Source organism: Pristiophorus japonicus, chromosome 3 (genome assembly GCF_044704955.1).
Source record: "Pristiophorus japonicus isolate sPriJap1 chromosome 3, sPriJap1.hap1, whole genome shotgun sequence".
Taxonomy (NCBI): domain Eukaryota; kingdom Metazoa; phylum Chordata; class Chondrichthyes; family Pristiophoridae; genus Pristiophorus; species Pristiophorus japonicus.
Window position 1 is genome coordinate 181,929,276 of NC_091979.1, and position 8,140 is coordinate 181,937,415.

Genomic DNA, 8,140 nt, shown 5'->3' on the forward strand with positions numbered 1-8,140 from the left:
CTTACAAAGCACTAAACAAAGCACAAAAAGTAACAACTAATTCATTAACAAATAAAAAATAGAAGGAACCCTGCACCTAAAGCACCAAGACCAAAGTAATAAGCAATCAATCAAAAATAACAAATAAAAAATAGGAATCCTACCTTTATGTGAAGGGAAGGCGGTGGGGGAGGGGGAGTAGGGGAGGGGGGAGAGGGGGAGGAGGAGGGGGGAGAGGGTTAGAGAGGAGGGGGGAGAGGGGGAGGAGGAAGAGAGAGGGTGAGAGAGGAGGGGGGAGAGAAAGGGGGGAGAGGGAGGGGAGGGGTGAGAGAGGGGGGAAGAGATGGGGACTGGGGAAGAGGAGGGGGTGAGAGGAGGGGGGGAGGTGGAAATACCCTCTTGATCAAATGGTACAAATCCTCTGGAAGGTCTGGAGCCAGCCCCTTATACTTCAGTATCCTGAGGATCTTGTTCCCAGTAGCAAAACGCACCTGGGCAACACCATGGGAATCTCTTTTTTTTTATTCAGTGAGCTTGGATTTTATTGTTTCAAGTTCTGAGTCCTTTCAATCTTTTCCGTTTGGAAGACTGCACCCATCTTCGGGATTCATCGCCGGGGCACAACGAGAAACTCTTGCACAAGCAAAGCATTCATTTCACGGAGACCACCCCAATCCTGCCCCCAAACAGCGGCAACGTTAAACAGACGAGCCTGCCCAGGTCCCATTCTACTCACATCTTGCCCCCAATCTCTTTGCTTTCTTGCTACCCCCGCGCTCCCGAACATCTCCGACACAGTCCCAAGGAACACTGAATGGCCTCAGTCAGTGAGAGCAATCAAGATGCTCTGCTGCACTTCGAGAAATCTACATCTCGTTCATAATGAGTTCGACATGTTCCTTCTTGATGGTCACTTTTGCCAGCTCCTTCTCCCTTTCTTGTTTGGCTTTCTGTTCCCGGGATCTCCTGTCTCCGATGACGGACATTGCTGTCTCCAGGTCCGAGCTTAGAATCTCCTTCTCCTCCGCATAGTCGGTCACCTGCTCCAGGCGCCCAATCGGCCAGGGCTAGGGGTGGCGTGCTTCGGGCCCCTCCCTCACAGCCTGCAGAGATTGTGGGGGTGAGGAGCTACTGCACATGTGCACACACTCTAGCACGCATGTGCAGAGATCCCGGCACTGTTTTCAGCGCCGGGACTTGACTCCACCCACCACTGGATGTGGTGCGCTACGCCGAGCCCGAAGACGTCCCGAGGAGCGGGGAGAATTCCTCGGTAAGTTTTAGGTGCGATTTTTGTTCCAGGAAGTCGCCACACCTCACTGAGGTGCGCTGTTCTAAGTGTCGCGGAAAACCTGTGCCCTATATCACGAACAGCATACCAATCTAACATTACACTGTGATAGCATAATAGTTACCTCAGGTGTGTGGGGAGTCAGATCTGTCCACTGTCGGAGGAATGGTAATTATCATTGTACAACTCCACCTCCAGGCAGGGTATTTTGGCAGTACAAATCCAGGCAGTCCCCCAGGCCTAGCTGAGTTGGATCCAGGATAGACCGAGCAGTGAGTGGGATGATTAACACAGCACATTAATCATGCTCTAATGATGACAGGTTCATAACTGTTTAAATTTGCATGATTGCAAGTGGCTGCATTACTGTGATGCCGAGGACTATGATGAATGGTGGTGGGTCAGGGTTGACAGCTGGTTCTGTCTAAGAGTACTGTTGACCAAATTAATGCACTTTCTTTCTCGATTATATTTTTGCTGTCGATAAGGCTGACTGCCTCTCAAATCAGAGGAGCATGGACCAATAGTGCTCTAGAGTTTACATTATAAGGGAAAAGGGAGCAAACACAATGCACAGATTCCACACAGCCGGAACAGGCTGTAGCTGTGTACAGATTCCACACATATGCTATGAATTTTAATATATTTTAAGTCTGAATCCTTTCCTATTTTATGCATTTAATTCAGAATAGTTCCTGGCTCAAAGGGGTAGATGTGCAACTTTTGGCCCAACCATTACGGAGACCAGGCGGTTTTTATAACGGGCATCTGATCCACAACGTCAGGTTTACGCCCTGGTGACGTTGAAAATCTACCCCAAACAGTTTTCTGCTAATTGCACACTCCTCAATACTTTACAACTAGCTAAGGATGAAGTTGAACAAGACCTAGGAGTCTTGGTAGACTCGACACTGAACATGTCTAACCAATGCAGAGCAGCAATCAACAAAGCCAATAAGATGTTGAACTACAGAGCCAAAACAATAGAATATAAGTCAGAGGAAATAAATGATCAAACTTTGTAGTGCTCTAGTCAGATCACACCTCAAATATTGTGTCCAATTCTCATTGCCAAGAAACAAGAGAGACATTTATGTGTTGGAGGCTGTACAGAGGGGGGCTGCAAGACTAATCACCTGTGTCAGGGCCCTGAGTTATGAAGAAAGACCAGGGAAACATCGGTTTTTCACCCTTAAAATGAGGCATCTGAGGGCAGATCTTATAACAGTATATAACATTTTTAAGGGTGCAGAAAAAATTAACCCAGAATATTACTTTGAAATTAACTATGAAAGTAGAACCAGAGGACACGGTCAAACTATAATCAAGAATTTTTTATTTTCACAAAGAGTGATCAACATGTGCAATAAACTTCCAGATAGAGTAACGGAGGCAAAATTCATTTAAGAAACAACTGGACGCTACAAAAGGAAGGGTATTAGAATCTCTCTGGATGGATGAATGAAATGCAATGAATGATTATCCTCATCAGTAATTATCTTTTGATAATCAAACTGTTACACTCTTATAAGTATAGCACAAGTAAATTTGCCTTCGTTTTAAGCCTCTAATCATCTGCTGCTGTACATAAGAAATAGGAGCGGAGGAGGCCATTTGGCCCCTCGAGTCTGCTCCGCCATTCAATAAGATCATGGCTGATCTGATCTTGGGCTCAACTCCATTTCCCTGCCCGCTCCCCATAACTCTTCACTTATCGCTCAAAAATCTGTCTATCTCCACCTTAAATATATTCAATGACCCAGCCTCCACAGCTCTCTGGGGCAGTGAATTCCACAGATTTATGATCCTCTGAGAGAAGAAATTCCTCCTCATCTAAGTTCTAAATGGGCGACCCCTTATTCTGAAACTATGCCCCCTAGTTCGAGATTCCCCCATGAGGAGAAACATCCATGCCTCATACATGCCTTTGTTACCTTTCGACTTGACTATTCCAATGTACTCCTGGCTGTCCTCCCACATTCTTCCCTACGTAAACTAGAGGTGATCCAAAACTCGGCAGCCCGTGTCCTAACTCGCATCAAGTCCCGTTCACCCATCACTCCTGTGCTCGCTGACCTACATTGGCTTCCGGTTAAGCAATGCCTCGATTTCAAAATTCTCATCCTTATTTTCAACTCCCTCAATGGCCTCCCCCCTCCCTATCTTTGTAATCTCCTCCAGCCCCACAAACCCCCGAGATGTCTGCGCTCCTCTAATTCTGCCCTCTTGAGCATCCCTGATTATAATCGCTCAACCACTGGTGGCTGTGTCTTCTGTTGCCTAGGCCCCAAGCTCTGGAAGTCCCTGCCTAAACCTCTCCACCTCTTTACCTCTCTTTCCTCTTTCAAGACACTCCTTAAAACCTATCTCTTTGACCAAGCTTTTGGTCCCCTGCGCTAATTTCTACTGATGTGGCTCGGTGTCAAATTTTTTATTTCATAATACTCCTGTGAAATGCCTTGGGACGTTTCACTATGTTAATGGCGCTATTTAAATACAAGCTGTTGTTGATGTTGGATAGATCCATTTTAAATTCTCAGGGCTGAGCCTGACCTCTCTTGATCACTGGCAGTTACAAGAGTCCCAGCAGGCCAACAGCACCTTCTGACAGACGCACAATACAGCAAGCACTATGCATTTGCATGTACTTCTACTAACAACAGAAACTGTCATTAACAGACCCACGAGCATTAGTTTTGTATTCATTAGCCAAATCTAATCTTTAATGAGTTTTTCATTTTCAGTGGAATTCATTAATGCAAAGTTTTTTTCAACAAACAAAATTGACAAGGAGCACAAGTTGTTTTGTGAGATTTTGTTGATTTTGCTTTTACCCTGCCTGCCATTTTCTCCCACCCACCTCTGGCTCCCACCCCTGGGTCCTGAACATCTATCGTTAGTGAGGTCAGAGCTCTATATCCAGACCTGTGCTAAAGCCCTACATTGAGTGGTTGCCAGGATACACACGATGTAGTTCTGGCAAGACGTTCTATTTTATGTTACAAGGGTGTTTGGTACAAGAGTCATTGAGAGAAACGATGCCGAGTCGTTTTTAAGCTCTGTACGTGGCCTGCCTTTGAGGCGAGTTCCGACTTTGGTGTTGGTTATATGAGTGAGCCATTCTGAAGTGTGAAGAGTAAGCTGACTTTTGGAAAGCCTGTGTTGGATATCTCCTCACTAAAGCAATTATAAGAAGTCAACATTCTAATTCCTCCCACTCCCCCAAAATAATGTTCCCTATCCCATGCAGGGAGATGCCATCTACTGCATTCCATCATGGCTAAGCCTGGATTGGGAACTGAGCAGAACACAAAATCAAACCTATGTCCATCCGCTGAGCCATAAAGCATGACTTCTAAAGAATAAACTGTTTACAAGTATGAAACTGAAGCTAACTAGAATGGCCTAGCTGTATTTTGTGTAAAGTCCTGTCCCCTCAGTACAGATTCACACGAGGCATGTAGTGAAGTCAAGGTCGCTCTGGACCTGCACCTTTATTTCACAGCTCTGGAATGCTGCATTTGCCTGAGCCCTGTCCTTATATACCTGTCTCTTGCAAGTGCACCCCTGATGGTAAGGTATGCTGGTGGTTACAGGTTATATCTTATTACAGTCATGTATAGCATGTTAGGATACAGTTATATATAATAATGTAAGATACATGACATCACCCTCCCCCAAGGTCTTATTGTCTTTATAGGTTCAGTCTCAGGTGGTCTACGGTCTCGCGTGGAGCGTCTTAGTTGTGGTTCAGTTGTTTGCCTTGGTGTCTGTTTTTCTTTGGGTGTGGTTGCTGGTATCTCGCCTGGGCTGTCTGTTTCGATTGGTGTGATTGTTGTTGACTCGCCTGGGCTGTCTGTTGGGATTGCCCTTTCCTCAGGTTGTTCCCTCTGTTTGTCCACCAGGTGTGGTGCGAGTTCCACATTGTAGTCTGCCTCTGGTTCCGCAGTGTTGTTGGTAAATCTGCTTTTGACTTGGTCTACATGCCTCTGGCAGGTTTTGCCATTGTCCATTTGTACTACCAGTAGCCTGTTTCCTTCCTTGCCCGTTACTGTCCCTGCAAGCCATTTGGGACCCCTGCCATAGTTTAGTACAAACACTTTGTCCCCGATCTCATTCCATCTCCCCCTCGAATTTCTGTCATGGTACTCAGTCAGCTTACGGCGCTTTGCCTCAACGATTTCGTGCATGTCTGGGAGGATTAATGAGACCCTTGTTTTTAAAGTCCTTTTCATCAACAGTTGCGCGGAGGGGGATCCCAGTCAGTGAGTGCGGACGAGATCTGTATGCCAGCAGCAGTCGCGACAGGCGACCCTGCAGCCTGGGACCTTGGATTTTGAGCATGCCTTGTTTAATGATTTGCACTGCTCTCTCCGCCTGGCTGTTGGAGGCCGGCTTGAACGGTGCCGTCTTGACGTGATTTATGCCGTGGTCAATTATAAAGTCTTGGAATTCTGCGCTGGTGAAGCACGGACCATTGTCACTGACCAATATGTCAGGGATTCCGTGCATTGCAAACATGGTTGCGAGGCTCTCCATAGTGGTGGAGGTTGTGCTCGAGTTTAAAATGGTGCATTCGATCCACTTTGAAAATGCATCTACAACTACGAGGAACATTTTGCCCATGAATGGGCCTGCATAGTCCACGTGCACCCATGACCACGGTTTGGTAGGCCAGGGCCAGGGGCTCAGTGGAACCTTGCTGAGTTGGGCACAAATGGTGCACCTTCAGACGCAGAGCTCCAAATCCGCGTCAATACCAGGCCACCAGACGTGGGATCTGGCAATGGCCTTCATGAGAACGATCCCCGGGTGCTCGCGGTGGAGCTCCCAGACAAATGCCTCTCTGCCTCGCAGAGGCATGACTACTCGGCTGCCCCACATCAGGCAGTCTGCTTATAGTGATAGCTCATGCATGCGCCTGTGAAAGGGTTTTAATTCCTCGGGGCGGGCATCGGGAGCCTCTGCCCAGTCACCGGTTAGGACACATCATTTTACTAAGGATAACGTGGGGTCGCTGGCCGTCCAGGCTCTGATTTGACGAGCCATCATGGGCGAACCTGTGGACTCAAAGGCATTGATTGCCATGACTATCTCACAGTCCTGTTCATCAGACCCTTCCGTGGTCGCCAGAGGTAGCCTGCTGAGCACGTTGGCACAGTTGTCTGTGCCTGGTCTGTGCCTTATGGTATAGTCGTAGGACACCAACATGAGTGCCCACCGTTGAATTTGCGCCGAGGCGTTGGCGTTTATTGCCTTGCTCTCGGATAGGAGGGATGTGAGGGGCTTGTGGTCAGTTTCTAACATGAACTTGGCCCCGAAAAGGTATTGGTGCAACTTTTTGACACCGTACACGCACGTGAGCACCTCCTTCTCTCCCATTCCGTAACCGCGCTTCGCCCGCGAAAGTGACCTGGAGGCATAAGCTATGGGTTGTAATTTGCCCGCACTATTGACATGTTGCAAAACGCACCCGACCCCATACGCTGATGCAACGCATGTGAGAACTAGCTTTTTACCTGGACCAAAGAAAGTCAAAACACTGTTGGAACACAGAAGGTTGCGTGCCTTATTGAAGGCGCGTTCCTGGGCGCCCCCCCAAAACCAATCGCACCCCTTCCTGAGTAGCATGTGGAGAAGCTCCAGCAGCGTGCTTAAGTTCTGCATAAAGTTCCCAAAGTAATTGAGTAGCCCGAGAAAGGCGCGCAGTTCTGAGACATTCCGGGGCCTGGGTGCCAGGCGTATTGCTTCTGTTTTGGACTCTGTTGGGCGGATTCCATCAGCAGCAATCCTTCTGCCCAAAAAATTCAACCTTGGGTGCGAGAAACAGGCACTTGGATTTCTTGACTCGTAGGCCTACCCGATCCAACCACTTTAGTACTTCCTCCAAATTATGGAGATGGGAGTCGGTGTCCCTGCCCGTGATAAGTATTTCGTCTTGAAATACAAACCGTCCCCGGGATGGACTTGAGCAGACTCTCCATGTTGCGCTGGAATATGGCAGCTGCCGACCTGATGCCGAATGGGCATCGATTGTACATGAAAAGGCCTCGATGTGTGTTGATGGTGGTGAGTAGCTTGGACTCCTCGGTCAATTCTTGCGTCATATACGTAGATGTGAGGTCTAATTATGAGAAAAGTTTACCTCCAGCCAATGTGGCAAATAAGTCCTCCGCTCTGGGCAGCTGGTACTGGTCCTGTAGGGAGACTCTGCTTATGGTAGATTTGTAGTCCCCACAGATTCGTACGGATCCATCAGGCTTCATGACTGGGACGATGGGACTTGCCCAGTCGCTAAATTCCACAGGTGATATAATGCCTTCCCGCAGAAGCCTGTCTAGTTCGTGTTCAATCTTTTCCCTCATCACATAGGGTACAGCTCTGGCCTTGTGATGGACCGGTCTAGCATCCTGTGTGATGTAGATTTTTACTTTGGCCCCTTTGAAAGTGCCCACACCTGGCTGAAAGAGATGTTCAAATCGCTTTATAACTGTTGAGCAGGAGGTCCGTTCCTCTAATGACATGGCATGGACATCATCCCATTTCCAGTTTAGTTTTGCCAGCCAGCTTCTCCCCAGCAGTGCTGGGAGGTCTCCGGGGACAATCCACAGGGGAAGTCGGTTCACTGTCCCTTTGTGTGTGACAGAGAGCATGGCGCTGACGAGGACTGGTATGATTTCTTTGGTATAGCTCCTTAGTTTGGTGTCGACCCTTGTGAATTTTGGTCTGTCTCTTTTATGCGGCCACAGTTGTTCAAATTGTTGAGCGCCCATGAGAGATTGACACGCTCCCCTATCCAGCTCCATGTTGACAGATATCCCGTTGAGTAGGACCCTCATCATTATCGGAGGTATTCTGTTGTAGGAGCAG